Source organism: Coturnix japonica, chromosome 1 (assembly GCF_054131305.1).
Source record: "Coturnix japonica strain WE chromosome 1, WE-NBRP24, whole genome shotgun sequence".
In the NCBI taxonomy this organism is placed as follows: domain Eukaryota; kingdom Metazoa; phylum Chordata; class Aves; order Galliformes; family Phasianidae; genus Coturnix; species Coturnix japonica.
In genome coordinates, this window is record NC_140663.1 from 1,208,736 (window position 1) to 1,228,337 (window position 19,602).

Here is a 19,602-nt window from a genome sequence, read left to right on the forward strand (position 1 = left end):
TACTAGAAGAAGAATCATTCAGTTGTAATTTAGCAGGGTTCCTGAAACAGTAGCAACAACTCCATTTAAAATCATCACACACTGACTCAGGAAAATTGAAGGAAAAGCCTATAAAGTTTAACATATTGTGGGGTACAAGCTCTAAATAGATGAGAATGAGCCCCAAATGGCACATTTGAGATAGAAAATTCCCCTAATGCTGAGCAATTACATGTATTTATCGTAACTATTGAAGATTTCACACCTACAAAATAGGAAGATGCTTTCTCTGGACAAAAACACAGCCTGAGGCGTGTCACCAGAGTTTGGATAATGACCATTCCATAGATGGCCATGGTAATTGTTTTGATTCCTAACAAGGGTTGTCAGGATGTCCCAAAGAATGCTTTTGCATGATGTCTTGCTTGGATGGAGTGCTTTGTGAGGGCAGACAAGGAAAGAAAACCCAGAAATCTGCATCTCATATTGAATTCAGAACCCGCATTTTCAAAATGATGCGCAATTTTTAACTTGTTTTATCTTTGTACGAAAGCATTTGAGGTGATTTGTGGCTGCAATTAAGCATTCCCCTTAGACAGAAAAGTACTTTGGGTAAAACGAAGTATCTTTTTGTAAATGACAGTCATTTGGATTTAAAAGGAGAAAAAAAAAAAAAAGAAAGAAAAAGGCAAAGCATTTCAGAGAATTTAATTCATTCTAACACAGCTTAATTGCCTATGAGGTCTGTCTTACCTGGGCTGAAAGTGTGTAATAAAAACATAAAGCCTAAAAATGCTATATGGATTGATTTAGAAGCCGACAACTTCCACCTTCCCTAGGCTTTCTTCTCTCTTCATGGCATCAGATCTCTCCTAAAACATCATTAAAAGAAACTGAAGATGTGTCATTGAAAGTGCACAGCATCAGCTTCTTACTTTTTAAATGATGATAACACTGTCTGAAATTTCCTCCTCAAACAAATGAATGACAGCAAAAAGAAAAAGCTTCCAAACCTTATTAAGAAATTTTTTTTCAGACATTCAGCCCAAATTTACATTTCCATTTGTTTAATTTTCATATGATGCTAAACTGTTGTTTTCTCTCTCAGTAATTGAGTAAGAATAAATGTTTTGGTGAGCTTCCACAAAGTAAGGAAATATTAAGGAAAAATCAGAAATTTTTGGAAGGAGATGATGGTTACTGACGAAAGGCAAATCCCAAGCTGGCTGTTCAGACTTAAGGCAGTGAGTTCTTCATAGAATCATAAAATGGCCCAGGTTGGAAAGGACCTCGAGGATTATGAAGCTCCAACCCCCCCACCACAGGCAGGGCCACAAACCTCCACACTGAACAGCAGCCCAGGCTGCCCAGGGCCCCATCCAACCTGGCCTTGAACACCTCCAGGGATGGATGGGGCATCCACAACCTCTCTGAGCAGTTCTTCCAGCACCTCACCACTCTCTCTGTCAACAACTTCCCCGACATCTAACCTAAATCTTCCCTCCTCCAACTTCAAACCATTTCCCCATGTCCTGCTGTTACCTACTATTTCTCGAAGGTCTGAAGGCATATTCAAACTGAGGACACCTGGAAGTCCCTGGGTTGACCATTCCCTGTCTAGAAAGCTGCCTACCCTAAACATTTCATAGAGGGTCTCAGTTTCTCATCCATCCGACAGTTTGGCCCATCCTCTGACTTCTGTCTTCTCTGCCAAAGGGAGAGAACTGGTAGCCCTAAACCAAAAGGTACTGATGTCTGCGCATGTACAGAATACAGTGAATACAATTAAGTTAAAACATCCACTGCATCACGTAGACTAAAGATCATTTCCAACTGAAGATCACTCAACTAGGAACTAAAGTAACAAAAAGCACATTACTTTGTGTAAAAACTTGATGACAGGGAATTATTCCTGTTACATTATCAGTTATCCCAAGATTGATATTCCTCTAAGGAGCACACTACTGATAAATACTGTGGCTATAAATAAGATAACAGAGAAGCTTCTGTACAAAGTTAGTACAAAGGGAGCAGTATGCAGGGGACAACAGCAGGAATAAGGCTTAAGTTCTTCTCTAGATGGCACTAAATGTGATTAAAATTGCAATAGAAAAGTATAATCAGTGCTGGGACACTCAATGGTGATTTAAATCATAGAAACGTAAAGGTTGGAAAAGACTGATAAGGTCATCTAGTCCAGTCATTTAACTATGCTAATTGCACTTAAAACCTTAGCAAAAACAAACCAAAGAATTTCAAATATCTTAAAAATAGCATATGGTATAAAAAATATCCAGGAAAGAAATAACTTAGAGAAATCACCAGTGGCTGAGATGGACTCAATGGTTTTTGTGGGCCCATTCCAACTTTAAGTATTCTGTGCATCTAAAGCTTCATAATATACAAAAGTATATATCCATTGCCCGAGCTAGAACCATTGAACACTGATTTTTTGTGGACCTTTGTGGAGAGGTTAAACCCCGAAAGCAAGTTTTGATGGGTCAATTACAACCTTCCCAACTGCATCATTTAAACAGCATCCCACATTTCCACACTCTCCTCACGGCATCAAAGCTGTTTTTTATTTGACTTTTGGTATGAAAATAAAAGGGCCAGGTGAAGAAGAGAATGAATCTCCAAGCTTTGCTGTTGCAGACAGCATTTGGCTTGCTAACGGTGGCATAACGGCAGCAGTGTAATGGCAAACACGTAGGTGCACCGCTGTAGAAGACTCTTTCTTCCTTCACATTCTCATCTTGTCAGAGGGAAATCTCATCTGCAGGAGTGATGATCTTCTCAACATAGCCAGCACAATGTAATTTGTGCATGACCAATGCTAGCAAGAGCCCACTCGATCAGAAGTCCTGGTGCAACGGGACGGCTGGTGCTCACATCTCATGTTCTCCATCCTCTCATCACTTGCGAGGGCACGAGCAAGCTTCAGGACATGGCTGCATTTCTATTCCACGTGGGAGCTGCCAAACCTCTGCTAAAATTTGGATGTGATTTCTCCAAAAGTAGTAAATCTAAGCAAGGAACAGCCTTGAGCTTGGTGATCCTTGCTGAGAAATTGAGTTTGTAAAGGAATAAAATGGTATAACTCAGAGCTGTTACCATGAAATTCAAGCTATGAAATGCATGGCTATATCACAGTCCTGAGCAAAACATGGGAAAATATACTGTACAGACAACTGGAACAGTGCTATGTTACCTGGCTTTGAAATAGAAGCTGGGTAGTTGTTGAGCCTTGTTATAAATTTGTAAAGGCATTAGATCCAGTGGCACTCGCTTCTGCAGAGTTAAAAAGTAGTCTATTCGTCTATGAATTTACAGCAGTGAAAATCTATCTTTATATCCCTTCTATCTCTAGACACTATTCTTGCTAAGATGTTATTTCCCTTCCTGCAGATGAAACAGAGCAATAAGCAGTGCCACTGATCTGAATTTATACATCTGGGAGACCCAAGAGCAGCTCGTCCTGAAGCAACTGCAGCACAGCTGCTCCTCTAAGGGCAGGAAAAGGGGAGTAACTCAAAAGCAGATCACATCAGCTCGTTCTGTTAAGGTGGATTTACTCAGAAAAAAAAAAGAATAATCAGTTGGTGGAGGTTTGGGGGATTTATTCCCCTTCCCATGTGTGCAAGGCAATGGCTAAGACATCATACAATGCAACTTATCAGCTACAGATTAGGGAGGCATCTCTATGTCTCCAAAATAATTTCTGCCTAATTGGTACCAAGTGATCGTCTCCATTATTATGACTGATCAACCAAGACGGGCTAAGCATCTGGATGTGTTCTTATCCCTGTTGTAAAACATGGCCTATGGTTTACCTGTCATGCAGAAGAGCAAGGAACATGTGGCTGGTAGGTATGAACTCACCATAGCTTGGCTGTAATGCAGAATGAGGCTGAGGCTGAATGGCTGCTGAACATTTTCATTATTCACAATAACAAGCAAGAATCCTAACTACTGATGATAACGTTGGCTGGGACATGGGCTGAGAGCTGTTCAGCCTGAAGAAGAGAAGGCTTTGGGGAAACCCAATAGCAGCCCTTCGATATCTAAAGAGAGGAATGAGAAAGAAGGGGATGGACAGTCAGACTCTTTAGCAGGGTCTGTTGTGATAGGAAAAGGGAATATGGCTCCAAACTAAAAGAGGGGAAATTTAGACTGGATATAATGAAGAAATTGTTTACCATAAGGTGGTGAGGCATTGAGGCAGGTTACCCAGAGAAGTCGTGGATGCCCCCATTCCTGGAGACATTCAAGGTGAGGCTGGAGCACATTCTGAGCACCTGATCGATCAGCAGGTGTCCCTGTTCACTGCAGGGGATTGGGAACAGATAATCTTTAATGGTCCCTTCCAGCTCAACCAATTCTATGATTCTATGGCTGAATATTGACCTTGACTCTTGGCACCAAATTAAAAACCATACCAAGAGTCGCATTGTAAGCAACAAGCATTAGAAGGCAATTCTTATTAACATAAGAACAAAATAATTCTTATTAACATAAGAACACATTAAAAAAAACCTCTTTACATGTCACTGTTGAGTGGTGTTATGATTGCTCCCCTACAAGGATGCACTTTGGTGGATCTGTGAGTGCATCCACCCATGCACAGATACATGTAGTAGCATGTAATGCAGCCTCGTATCAGACCAATCTACGTGGATGCCATTTTGTTGTCTTCCAGTTTGATTCTGTGTACCCTCTAGACTCATAACCATACTACGTGACCTTGTCTTGAAAGCAAATATAATGTAGCTTTATTCCCTATATGTTTAGAACCTTCTTTTAATCCTTTTAAGCAGGTGCCAGTTGTTGATAATGTGAGTCTAGAAGGAGACTTGTGATCAAATGTCTTGCTCTCTTCCTAATTTGCTGAGGAGTGCTGTGAGGTTGTTTCAGTACTAAAAACCTCAGTTTCCCCCTTACTGAAACAGTGTTGGACTAGATAACCTCTAAGGGTCCCTTCCAACTCAAACAACTCTATGATACTCTATGAATAAGATGCCAGGAAACCACATCTGTGTACGTCTAAGAGGCAAAAATAAAGTGCTGAACCTCCAGCAAGACAGCAAGAGCTGTGATGTACAGCTCAGGAACCAAACCACAGGCTTCACCTTCATCCCAAAACACAGCTTTGATAGGTTATTGCTTTAACATTTCTCACTCAAACAGAAAAAAAAGACAAAACCAAGATCAATGTAGGTGCTTTAAGTTTACATCAAAATGGGTAAAGACCACGAAATCCTGCCCATTGCATAGAAATATCATGAGGTTTCATTAAATGTGTATAAACCACTTAAACATCATGCATCGATAAAGATGTTAACAGAACCATCATGTAATGTCTTCCTATTACACAAAGTCATCTAAATTATGGAGTTCACTTACTTCAGCTTCTCGTATTATTAAATCCTATTTCCTTTACTGCCGTATTGCATTCAGTTTGTTGACCATCACTGAAATACAGTGGTACCCCCCGCCTGAACTTCACATTCCCTTCTGAACACAACTGCTTTGTAAAAATTAACTTCTTATTCATATTATTTTCCAGTGTGATCTGGTGGCACTTTCTACGTGCTCAATCCACACCGCTCCCAATCTGGCCTCTGTAAAAAGTAACATATGCTGGCTATAAATCCTTAAAATGGCTCTATTAATAGAGTAGCTGCGGTGACAGCTTTATACATGGGCAATATCTTTATGCAAACTGTTTTTTATTAGACTGCATTATAATGATTTGTAATACGAATGCGAGGATGGATTTGGAGCGGATGGAAACCAGCAACAGCTCTGACGAGCCGGCTGTTCCCAAGCCCATGAATTTGGTGTGGCAGATTGGGTGCACTTGCAACAACAGACACCATCAGATTAGCTTTGCTACGTCGCTCTGCTCCTCTGCTTTTCCCAATCAGACAGCAAACAGCCTAATAACTGGCTCCGTGTCTGTCAGTCCAATTACTTCCCATTTGCTATGTGCTGACATTCCATTAAGTAAGCAGACAGATGGTGCGATCCTTCATTACCATCCAGCTGACTGATGAGCCTTCAGTGTGCGGCCAACTGAATCAGGGGTTACTTCCAAAAAACACACATTGGGGCAAATGAAGAATCCAGTTCAGGAGACCCTAAGCTCAGGACCCATGTTGGGATGCTCCAAAATACAGGGGCTTGATGCTTCCCTCAGGTCCCAAGGTTCTATGTGCAACATTGCTTTCTTCACATGACGCCACTTCCATTTAACAGTAAGAACTAAGACAAGCATGACCCAAGAGGTAGAGAAATACATCCCTCCATCCCAGCCAGTTCATCCCTTAACCCTCCTTGCCATATTTTGATTCTGAAACCAATATTTCTCCTAAGTTATTCTCTTCCTTACTAACGAGAGAGACTCGCTGTACTCTGTGGTAAACCCATCTCGATCTGTTCTTTCCCCCTTCTGAGAACTGTAAGCCTAAGGCCACGTCAAAATTAGGAGCAATTAGTAAAGAAATACAAAGCCTCCTTTGTAGATTCTCATTCCTTATCAGTCTGTTGTAATGAATACCTGTTGCACTGTAACAGAAATTGAGAAAGGGGTAAAAATGTTGGTTTGACAGCCCCAGGAAGAGAATTAAGGTATTGATCCCCAATAAAAAGATGCACATCTTCACTCAGAGGGACCTCTGAGGGGTTTTCAGTTAATACAGCCAATTCAGCTCCTCATATTTGCAAATTAAGAGATTAAATAATGCCAAGCAATGATATTTTTTTCTGCCATGCATGCAAGCAACCTATAGGAAACAGAATGGGATCTCTACTCATTTTCACAGGGTGCTTGCAGTTGACTTGAGATGCTATTGAGTTGGGCTGGGTTTTAACTGTATTCTGTAACCCCAGTCACAATGAAATTCTGACACCTTAAGCAAGCCCACAAACATCAGAGTGCAGTTTGAGTACAACTACTTTACCTGCTTGCTGAACTCAGGCATGCAGCACCGTGGGAGAAACCTCACTGTGATTCATGCCATGAATCTGGCACCAACATAACCACGTCCACACTGCTGTATTACAGCCATGTGCATGGAAATATGAAGATCCTATACATAAATAGCTGCTGGTGTAAACACAGAGCACTTTTGGGATCTAGATCACCAATCAAGACAGGAAATGTTAAGCCACACAATGTTGCAACCTAATTACATTCACTATTAAGTTGGCAGAATAACTTAAACCCAACTGGGGCACTCTAATATTTCCATTTAGCAAGAAAAAGTGATCAAAGGAAAAGCTGTGATCCAGGATCTAATCATTAACAAGAGCACACCTTGCCTTCAGGGCCAGAGCTGAAGGAAAAGGAACACAGGAAAGTTTATCACATGCTCTTGAAGGTATTTACAACCTAAATCCCCATGTAGTTCCATTTTTGTACTATTTTTTCTTCTCAACTCCTAATCTTTACAGTTGAGATGAGGAATTACAGACAAGTGGTGTCTTCTGTCCCAGACAGCTGCTTTCTGCCCATAGAGTGATCCCTACAGAACACATTTAATGCATTAACCCACTAAAGTGAGTGAAGTTGCTGTAAAGCATAGCATAAATGCACAAGGGCAGTACTACTATTGCTAAAACTATTTTCTGACCCTGGTACATGTCATTTGATGTTCATATGTGCATATGTTTTATTATGCCGTAATTATCATGCAGATAATACATAGTGCGTTTGGAGGCGCAGTCAGTTCTGTAAACATATAATTGTGTAAAACGGGGCTGACAGAACAGACTAAAAGCACACTGTGACTCTTGATTACAGGCTATCAGACAAAAAGACCCATATTTTAGGGTGAGACAGAATTATCTTCAGACACAGATGCAAAGCAAGAGAATGCAGCACATCACCTAGAAACCCTCCTTACTGAGCTCACAAACTGTAGCTGGAAGAGGTCAGTAGGATGCTATGAGATGTTGTCCTGTAGCATAGAAGCAGTTGCTGCGCTAACAGTGACCTCCCACTATTGTATATCAATCATAGAATAGGCTCAAAAAATCAAGACTAATGAGATAATTGAGTCCAGCCATCAACCCATTACCACCTTGTCAATTAAACCACAGCCCTGTCACATCTGCTCTCTTCCTGCACACCTCTGGGGATGGTGACTCCACCACCCCCCTGGGCAGCCTTTTCCAACACCTCACCACCCTTTTTGAGATGAAATCTTTCCTAGCACCCAACCTGAACCTCCCCTGGCTCAACTTCAGGCCATCACCTCTCATCCTATCACTTTTATCTGAGAGAAGAGGTTGACTCCCTCCTTGCCATAACCTCCTTTCAGGCAGTTGTAGCCTTATGGAGTTCAAGGAGTGTTTGACCAATGCTCTTAGTCATATGGTCTGAAATCTGGGTGATCCAGCAGTTGGACTCAATGGTCCTTATGGGGTCTCTTGCAACCCGGGATATTCTACGACTCTGAATTGCACTAATTAAGGCTGTGTGACAGATGGGCTGCTATAACAGGCTTTTAGCCTTGGTGATCCCACTCTGCCCTGCACCAACACCCCTCCAGCTCAGATGGGATGGCAGCCTTGTGGTGTCATCTCCCAGCCACAGAGTACACTGGGATGGGCTGTGGTGTTACAATGCAAACCTTGCTGTGGGAGCAAGGACACAGTGCTTGCACACAGCCAGGATGCTGCCAGGCTAATTAACTCTTAACTATCCATCAAAATAATACAAAGTTTGGATTAATCACAGAATAGTTCAGCTACAATAACACTAACACAGGGATAGCACAAAGCTCTGGTCTTCTTGGCTACAAATACATTTTTTTTTGCAGCAATAGGGAGCAAGTATTCTCTGAATCAGAATCCTAAAGGCATCATATAAATGAAGTTTCATGTTTGTGTTCTATATTATTCCATGGCAAGAGATATCTTGAAGTACATCCAGTGAACTTAGGGAGATGAAATAGGTGGAAATAAGTGCTGAGAACAGCAAAGATATCATTCAGGAGAAATCCTTCAAAATACAACTGTGTTTCCCTGATATAAAATGCTGCCTCCGTGGCCAGCTGCACTGTAAATCGTACTCAGTTTCTTCCCATTTTCTTCTTGCAAGTCTCTCACATTACCAAAAATGGGTAAAAATATGAGTGCAACTATAGCAAATGTAGCAATGCAAGTACTGCAATAGGATGGATAGCAATACAATAGGATGGATGTTGCAGCATTTTGACTTGTTTTTCCTATAAATGTTCTTTTCCTGCATTGTAAAACCTGCACCAGGAAGGAGGATCCTAATGTTGGCTGTAACTCAGCCTGCGTGAATCATTTCAGCCCCTTGAATTTGATCTTTTTTCTGTACAAAACAGTGTGAGCAGCACTTGAATGATGCACATAATAACTCGAGGCAGGGCTGCCAAATTCATTCTTGTGTTCTTGCAAGGAAATACGCCTTTAGAAGATGCTGATTGTAAGGTGTCACATGCAGGGCACCTCAAAGTGTTTTTTAAAATGGAGATTTCTCAGCAAAGCATTATAAACTAAAAATGCCCTAAATCACCATCTAACATATCAAAATACGTATGTGTGTACTCTGATGGTTGATTGCTGCCTCTCAGCATTTAAAGAGGGCTTATAATGATGGCGGAGAACAACCTTTTTACAAAGTCTGATAGTGATAGGACAAGGAGGAATGGTTTGGAACTAAAAGAGGGGAAACATAGGATAGATGTCAGGAGGAGAGACTTTACCCAGTGCGTGGTGAGACCCTGGAACAGCTGCCCAGGGAAATGTGAGTGCCCCATCCATGCAGGTGCTCAAGGCCAGGTTGGATGGGGCCCTGGGCAGCCTGTGGCACTCAGCCCAGGCAGGGGGTTGGAGCTTAATGACCCTTGAGGTCCCTTCCAATCCAAGCCATTCTATAATTTTATGACCCTACCAGTTTCATCATGCTGAAAACATGCCCACAGATTTATCCTTCTTCCCAAAAGAGACAGATGATGAGCACTGATAATTACACTCCTCTCTGCTCCAATACAGAAACATTCCCCACATTCCAAATCATCATCACCCATGACCCAAACAGGACATTCTGAAGTGAACACAAAGTTCACTCTCCATGACCATCTGTGGATCTATCTGCTAACACAGGTGAGGACTTGTGAGCAGCTGTAATCCCACAGACACCTTTCCCCAAGTCATGGTGCTTTTCCAATCTGCCTTGATTGGATTTCTTACGGCTGAACTGGAAGATGTATTTCTTCTTCCTGCAAGCTTTCCTTTCTGTCCCAGCAGCAATAACCACACACGCATGGCTTCTGTGGTTTGATTTAGCACAATAAAGCAGCACACGTGGGACTGCTCTCACTGCAGCAGAGCAATATCAGATTGAAGAGCCATGTTAGTGAGACACTCACTCTTTAGCCAGATGTCCGAAATGCCTCTTAACACATGAAGCCTGTTAGGATGCTCAGTGTCAGCACCATTTTTTATATTTCTCTTACTGACATGAGTTAATCTACACCATGATGTGTGAAGGGGTCAATTATAGGGATGCTCTTTCTCACCATTTCATTTCAGTTTAGCAGAACCACTTTAGATCTAGGGAGGGGATGCGTCCATGCACTAAGTTAATCTTTTCCTTCTATAATCTTGATTTATGTCTCTCAAGCTGGACAGCTAGATATGTTGTTCTGTGCTCCTGTTGCTACTGTGCACAAACAAGACAGTGAGTTGCTGGTCCAAACTAAAGGCTACCAGCAGAGAACAACTATGACCAATGCAGCAACTGTAACATCACATATTGTTACCAATCCTCCTATTTCCATAGGCAAAACCAACCAAATCATAGCATCATAGAATGGCTCGGGTTGGAAGGGACCCCAAGGATCATTAAGCTCCAATAGTGAAGAACGAGAACACGATTCACCTCTTTAACACATCTGCCTTCTTTGGACATTCAATACCAAATACCACAACAAAATCTTTCACTCCCTCCAGACACTGAAAAGAAGTTTCAGATCAGCCATAGACAAAGGGGGAAAAAGAAAGGTCTGTGGTATCATGATTTAGTCCTTAAATATTTACCGTAAAATAAATGCTGCCGTTAGGTTTATGTACACAGGAGCATAGTTGGACTTGATAGCTCCACAGACATAAAATATGGTCTACCACAAACGTGAATGAATGGGTCAGACTCAAATGAAATCAACTGATAAACGGCAACAGTTAGTTAGAAAATTTCATTTATTAATTTCTCTTGCAATTTATGAGCCTTCAGGCTCCATCTCAATCCCAGTTTCAAGCTGACTTCCTCAGGAATAAAGACCAAAAAACAACTACGGAGACACAAATATCCCACCACTGCCACCATGAGTGGCAAGCAACCTTGTTCACAGCAGGGAGGATTGGAACTAGTCTGTCTTTAAGGTCCCATCCAACCTAATGATTCTAAGCCATTCTATGATTCTATGTTCTCTCTCTCCCCCTCCCGAATTCCTGATGCTGAGTTGTAACTGCAATGCAAATCCACAAAACAACAAGTTCCAAAAGTTTTCTCAGATTGTATCTTTTTAAGTGAGTCCTTGCCACAAGCACACGGAATACACAGACATCCAGAATGCAAATCTTAATAAGCTTAATAAGCTTTCTGCTGAAAATAAGGATGATCTTATCTGTTCACATCTTTGCAATTCCAGGGGTTGTTTAGTTTTTGGATTCTGTTCTTTATGGGGTAATTTCCCCAGTGAATCCAACACAGAACACCTGATCTATTTTGGGGGGTATAAAATAGATGCAGCCCATGCTAAAGCTTAACTTAAATCTTTCCTTAAATTAACACTGTATGAATAAGATTAAGATATCTTTCGATTTTCAGTCTCCTTCCTTACAATTGCAGATTACCATTGCTTATCTGTACATAAACTGCAGTCATCCTGCCTAAAGTCACCTCTTTCTGCAGATGGACAGGGTGGCACATCCTATCCTCACAACATGCAGGTGGACAAGCTCACAAATCTCTCAGTCTCCAATGACCAAGGCATGAAAGAAACGGTTTATAAAGAGGAGCCGCTTGGGATCTGATGGGAACTGGAGAGAAAAAGTGTGTGATTGAATACTTCAGAATAACATAGCACTGCATGTAGCTACTGAACATCTGATGTATCTAAAGGGGGGATACAGAAAGAGGACAGACTCTTTAGCAGGGTCCGAGTGATAGGACAAGGGAAAATGGTTTCAAACTAAGAGAGGGGAGATTTAGACTGCACATAAGGAAGAAGTTTTTTGCAACAAGGGTGATGAAGCACTGGCACAGGTTGTGGTGGATGCCACATCTTTGAAGACACTCAAGGTCAGGCTGGATGGGGCTCTGAGCAACTTGATGGAGCTCTAGGTGTCCCTGTTCATTGCAGAGGAGTCAGGATAGATGATCTTTAAAGGTCCCTTCCAACTCAAAGAGTTCTATGATTCTATGTCCTCACCATGTGTTCACAACAGTGTTGTGTCCCTACAGCCCCAAGTAAAATGGACACAAATGAGGAAAATAAGCAAAAAGTGCTGGACCAGGTTAAAATCAAGCATGCAGTGCTTGAAATCTGAAGGGCAGTTAAAGTCAGAAATCCTACTGCACGATAAAGCAGCACCCTCCCACTCTGCAGACTTTGCAAGTACGCAAACCCATTTGAGCTCTGAACACAAACTTCCATCTCTATCTGCCCAACAGGTCCAAAGTGACCCACAAATGTGTTAAGTATCTTCCATCCACTCACTTTGAACAGCTGAGAAATTCCAGCTTTCCAATCAAGATTCCTAATGGTTAAAAAGCAAAAGAGAGAGAGAGAGAGAGGGAGGGAGGGAGAAAGAAAGAACACAAACTTCAATATCTCAAAGTACTTTTGCAGCACTGGAGGTTAAACAAATTGTTCTCTTTTTGACACGGAATTTAGGGTACTTTGATAGAGAATCCTTCAAATCAGATGGCTGAATTTGATAGCTGTGATGTCACTTTTGGCACATATATATATATTTTGCCCTTTACCTGCTTCATACTGAAAGCAATCAACTTTAGAAATACATTTCCCAGCTTTACTTCCGATGTCAACAAGAATGTTTCAAGTTGAGAAGGTGAGTGAAAATAGCTCACTACTTATCACTACTTATTTTGGCTTCTCAGGCTTTTTAAGGAAAATACATTTATGAGCTTCGATTTTTGTTTCTCTTCACTTAGCACTCACGCATGAGCAATTATTTTTGTTGGATCCAAGCCCAAATTATATATACAGAACACTTAGCACCTCCCACCCCCTTGTACATACTGCTGAAAATAAGCATGCAGAGATTGCAAGCAAAGCAATGCCTACATATACATACACAACATCTCTCCCGCTAACTACAAAAGCCTGATTTTAAAACTACATCTGGAGTCAAATCTGACTGTATCACCCTAAAAACTTCAACCAGTAACACACTTACCAGGATACAACTCTTCTACAATGAACCATGCTCAAGTAGGTCTCAAACAGCTTTCCTGGAGCAGTTCCACACTTGTGCTTCTCCAACACTCAATACCACTCTCCTCCCTTTAATGGGATGTTTTAGCCTTCTGACTTTTATGACAGATGCATTTAAGGCTCAGTGATGTCATTTAATTACTGACTTAGGGAAGAAGGCTGGGAGCTTTATTATAACCAGGCTGTGCTGTCAGCTCTCCAGATGGAGCCACAAACTATGCCATATTGTTCAGGCAAAAACACCGATGAGGGGAAAGTGGGGACTGGGAAGAGAAATCCAATAACTCACTTGTTGTTTTTTTTTTTTTTCCCTTAAACATTAACACACAGCAGTCAGCCCTGATAAAATAATAGTTTCAGATTAGTCTCTTCTCAGTTCCTGACTCCTTCTCTCTATTTACATGCACATACACTTATCGGTATAATCATAATTGCACAGATAGCAAAGCAGAAATATACATGCAACAGCAGACAGGCCTATGGAAAGTTTAAATTAATGCAGGATTCTGCCAATTCAATGTATTCACTGATTTATATACCTATATCTTTTTGTATCACAGTCCCATGTTATTTGAGATAGGCTCTAAGTACCTACAGATCAGCTTATCTTAAAAAGCCCAGTGTGATTCTGAAGACATGCAACTTTCCAGAAAGGTATTAAATGGAAAGAAAAGTGGAAAGGAACAGAAAATGATAAGGAAGGAGAAATAAGAATAAATGACAGTATGAAGTTAACTTGTTGGTCAATCATTATGGAGAAAGAAAAACACAAGTAAAAGAAGGCTTGGTGAAGGCAAGTAGGAAGAAATTCAGGCCGTCCACATGTAGCCATCCTTCCCAACACATCCATCACCCTGCCATCAGGCAGCCCCTGCTTTGTCTCTAGGAACCCTGCACAGTAATATGAATGGGAACAAAGCAACCTACTGATCATCAAAAGCCTCCAACCCACAGCAAGCATATAATCCAGTGCTCCTGCACAGCAGGCAATCAACCTGACTGTAGGTCTTAAATGGACATGAAGGTGAACCTATGAGGAGACAGAATACAAAACACTGGGTATATCAAAGTAATAGAAAAACACTGGTGTGACAAGCAGATTCTCAACTCCTATTCCACCAACAGTATATAGGAACTAGCTGGAAACTGAAGACAGGTGTGGGTAAGGATGCTGTGATTAAAACAGAAGTTGATGTGCCAGCCAAGAGAATCAGCCCAAACTGTACAACTTGGAGCTGCAGTGGAGCTCTCAGATCTTGAAGAAAATCTTTTGATCTGAGTTTAGGATAAAAGTAATAGAAAATAAAAGCTTTTGCATTTCTTTACCCATTCAGTTCAACCCCACCTTAGGATCCCAGTATGGCATGTTGGAAGGTAATGTATTCATAGCTCAGTAGATGCATTCAGCATTACAGAGGCACTGACATGTCATCTCAATCATCCTCATCACTCTTCAGATTTACAAACCCTTGTGTTGACAACAGTGTCTGACTGAAGTCAAGAGGAGTTAATTAAAAACCAATAAGGTCCCTTATGTGTTACCTCTCTTGCTGCTCTTCTCTTTCACTTCCTTTTCCAATGACCTTAACGAACTGAGGACCCCAAAATCAAGTTAATAAGAAATAAATAAAGGATGTCTGAAGTTTTACAAGAAAAGGCATGCTCAGAAAAGTAATTTTTTCCCTCAACACTTCATAAAATTTCCAGTCTGATATGAAAAGCTGTTGGATAAAGATGGAAGGTGACTGCTTGCAGTACGTGCTTACTTCTGTAGACCTGAATCCCACTCCTACCCCAGGGCTCCCACGCACAACTCGACATGAGAACAAATCAAATCATCCCTTCCCACCGAGGCTCTGGAAATCAATGCATGAACCCCCACCCATCTCCCCACATTTTATCTCCCAGAGCCTACACTTGGGATACAACTCACATACCTTGAGCACATTCAATGCTGGTACAAGGAATTGCAGTTCTAAGCCAGATGATTAGCACATTCTTAGTGATGCGATGACAACACGATACATGGAAAAAACGAGCCAGAATGAGAGGATGGAAAAGAACAACATTCCTTTGATTTGGGAAATAAAATCTAGGCAGAGTTCACATAAGGCAGGAGGAGAAAACCCCACTGTGCACACAGCAGCACCATTTCCATACCAGTTCTTGACAACTAAAAAGGGCTAAGATTTGTTTTTGCACTGTTTTGAAAGGAGTTTTTTTTTTGTTGTTCCAATAAAGCCTCAAATGAATGGTGCTGAAAGAATACACAGGGATGAGAGGATACTGAACAGTCCCTGGGAAAGCAATTTCCAGCTGCAGCTTACAGTGTTTAGATTTAAGAAAAAAACCCATGCACCTACAGGGATGCAAGTTTGAACTATTGAAAAATGAAAGACAACATGTAGAAGTCGGCAGCATCGAGTAAACTATTAACAAATATCAATTTATAGACAGGACCATTAAATATTTTGTACTTAAGCTTTTTGCTTGTACAGCGAAAATGGCAACTGGATGTAAATTTCATGGTCATGGAAGAGAAGAAGCTTGTAGCCTACAAAAACAAAACTACAATACAACTTTGGAATGGAAATTTAAACTCCAAAGGTAATTTTCCATTGATAGTGCTCACCGAAGCATGAATTATTCTCGCAGGGATGAGTAAATAGGATTTGTTTGATTGCTTTATCATTCCTCCATTATAACAAATCTTTTAAAGCAGTGGGAGACATCATAGGGCTGTTTGTAGATTTCTTGTTTGAAGACGCTATGGGGGCAAAATTGTATCAGTCCTATTGAGGAACAGGACCTGACCATGAAATCATAATTAACGCCACAACAATCTACTTATGAGTCTCTGAAGCAGCCAGGATGGGAATAAATTAGAAGCAAAATATTGTTAGTGATTTATTTCAATTTAATTTTAAAAAGCCTGACAGGATGGAAACTATATTACAGGCTAATAAGGGATTAGATGAAACAATTACAGCACAGGATTTTTTTCAATGATGCTAAGACACAAGCTTCATTGACATCTGTGCTTTGAAGCCACAATTCCAAGTTTTACTGAGTGGGACAAACCTGCCAATAGTTGTAGTTTTCAAGAGAGTGTCTCAAGTGTAGAAATCCAACCAGGTGAATTATCCCACTCAAAGGCTGAAAATTCAGCATCTTACAGATCCAGACAGACTTCCACGTCACTGGTGAATTACAGTAATAAATAGTATGGGAAAGAAGGGTTGGTAGAACAACCAGGAGAAGACTGGAGAAGCTGTCTGTGTATTACAGTAACAAAGAAAAATCTCTGTTGACATAGGCAAGGGTAAATTCAGAGAAGGCAGTCGAAGGGCACTGCTGGAAAATTTCCCTTTTCAACTGGAAAACAGGGATTAGAAACCTGGCTTCAGAGGAAAAGTCTTCATTCAGTGATGACTGCAAGAAAGAACCAAGCAACCAACCAAAGAAAAACACACAGACGTCCAAAACCAACCAACCAATCCCAGTGTAAGGTCCTCCACTTCTGCTGTGCAAAGCAATTGAGGATGAAGTCAACTCTGAGCCACTGAACACAAAGTGAACTTGACTTTCACCTCTTTGAACCTTTACTACCACTGCTAGCTAACAGAAGAACTCTTAGCCTTCAGCTCAAGAAGACAAGAAGATAAGTATGTTATCACCTAAATTCAAGGTGACATCTTTAATGATGGCTTTTCAACAACAGATTGTATTTTAAGGTCAAGACTTCTAAATACAGTGGGTAGCTGAGCAAGTGGCCAATACATCAACAGTAAGGAGATCAATCTGAAAACCATGATGGTGATGACCTTCAGAATCTGGGATTCTTTTCCTTGGTTTGTCAGTTGATGAGCTGTTCTAGTACACAGGTCCTTGGGCTCACATGTGTGATCACCTAATGGGCAGAATAATTGCCCAGAATCATGACTTCCAAATCATGGCATGGCATTAGCTGTGTTTTGATCTACTGGCAAAGAGGACTCACACAATGATTCATTAAGATGCTTTTTAAGCTCTTGAATGTCTGTATGGATGGCTCATGGCTCTTGAATACTGTAACCTACTATCTTTGAACTCCAGACAGAACAAATGAGGTTTCTCCAAAATATTTTGCTACATGGGAATGTCAATGTCAAGATCATGATGTGGCACAACTGCATCTACCTGAAGCTCTAGACCAGATGCAAACATTCATCTTTGAGAGTGTTACATCTGGTTGTCCATCAGGAAAAGAGACATAGCTATCCATACAAATGCTGCCTGGATCTGTTAAATTTACTTCAGTTTTTTACCCTTGAGTCCTACCAGTATCTAAATACTCACAGTACTTAACCTCAAGCCACCTTGTGAACTGTGGAAAGTAACACAGATTGGGGGTGGAACTCAGAAATGTTCCTCTGAAGTACCAGGAAACCACAACCCTTTCACCTTTCTGCAATATCCACACACATACACAACACACCAAGCACAGGAGGAATTACAGTCCTGCCTCATGGCACGTGGGGAAGGGCTACATTAGCTGTCAAACTACCATTTCATATCTTCGTAGTTAATTCTGGCAACTGATTTCAATTACAGCAAGGAGGGGGGGAGGAAGTTCTTCCGTCCTTCACGTTACTAGACATGTATTAGAAATGACAGCCTATGATTGCTGCAGACAGCATCTAATTAACTGTCATTATAAAACACATGTCAAAGCCTGGGGCCTATGCTGGATCTGCTGTCTAATTTAGCTCTAGAATATTAAAAATCCCCTTGAAACAAGCTAGTGAATGAATTTGTTGTCTTATTAAAAATTTCCCATTCCTAAACCCTCCTTCCTCTTTGATACTCAGTATTTGGAACAAATGATGGATTAAAACTGTTTCTTTTCTTCCTCCTTACTGAAGTCAGCCTTAAAGAGAAGGATTAGAACACAAAAATGACATGAAAGTGGAAGCTGTCTGCAGAACTATTAGATGACTAATGAAACAATTACATCTAAACAACAACGGCAATTACTTGTGGAGTTTATTTCTTCCATAGCACGCTGCACATGCAGACCTGAGGTCTTTCTCTTTTTTATTATTATTAATTAGATCATGCATAAATTAATCCATCTCCATTTCTGCAGTCGTTACTTGCATGGAGAAACACAGTGGAGGAACTGGATGGAAACCTCTTTGTTTAATTGCTGGTGGCATCTATCCCTTTGCTTCACAGTCACCCATTGTAAGACCACAACCGGCAGCATGAAGGCAGACAGGAATTTAGTGGGGTAAAAGGGAGGGAACATACACCAGCAAATGGGATTTTAATCCTTCTTCCAGCCAGACATGATAAAAGCAGCTCACTGTGGACCGATGTGCAAACAGTCCACAATTCCCATTCAATATTGGAGAAAAGATCAAGAACACAACGAGTGAAAGGAGTACGTGACCCAGTCTTTCTCATGCTTTAAGAGCTGTGAGACTTCTTCTCTTTCAGATAACTCCATTAGAGGACGTTGTGATAACGCAACAAGAAGTGAGGAGAAAATAGCTCCTAGTATTAAAGTCTTATTACCATATTACCAAAGCTCCTATGTGATCATTGCCTCAAATAAACAGATTTTCCCTAATTCTGCTTAAGCAGCTATAGCGTGCATCACCTGGGACAAAACACGATAACAAACACAATAAATCAGCTACTTTAAAGTTGTGCATTTCCCTCGAGGAGAAACTGAGCCTTATAGAAATGCACAGAGCCTCTCCAAATTGAGCTTTCTTTATGGAACTATTCAGTACTCTCCCTGATCCACAGGATGGTGTAATGTGCCTTAGGACAGCAGCATGTTTCAGGTGTTTGCAGCCTGATTTCAGAAACGGAACGAAATTCAGACTCAGCCTCCAGGCAAAGAGAAAGATTCAATCTATGAGAAATACCAACTCAGGGGATATCAGAGAGTCCATTAATCATTACAGCACGAATTTCCCTTGCTCCCCATCTCTGTTTGGTGTTTGTAAATACAGTACCTTACTATAGTTAAAACTTGATATAAAACGCAGCTGTGGTGCCCTACAGGCTGATACTGAAGAGCATGATTTCCTAGACTCAAACCACCAGAACTCTCTCAAGCTCATCACTTGCT

General features: G+C 41.0%; 1 protein-coding gene across 1 annotated transcript in view; it reads right to left on the minus strand.

Moving 5' to 3' along the window:
* Positions 1 to 19,602, minus strand: part of EXOC4 (exocyst complex component 4) — a 375,161-nt gene that overhangs the window by 94,747 nt on the left and 260,812 nt on the right. The gene's annotated exons all lie outside the window — the stretch shown is intronic.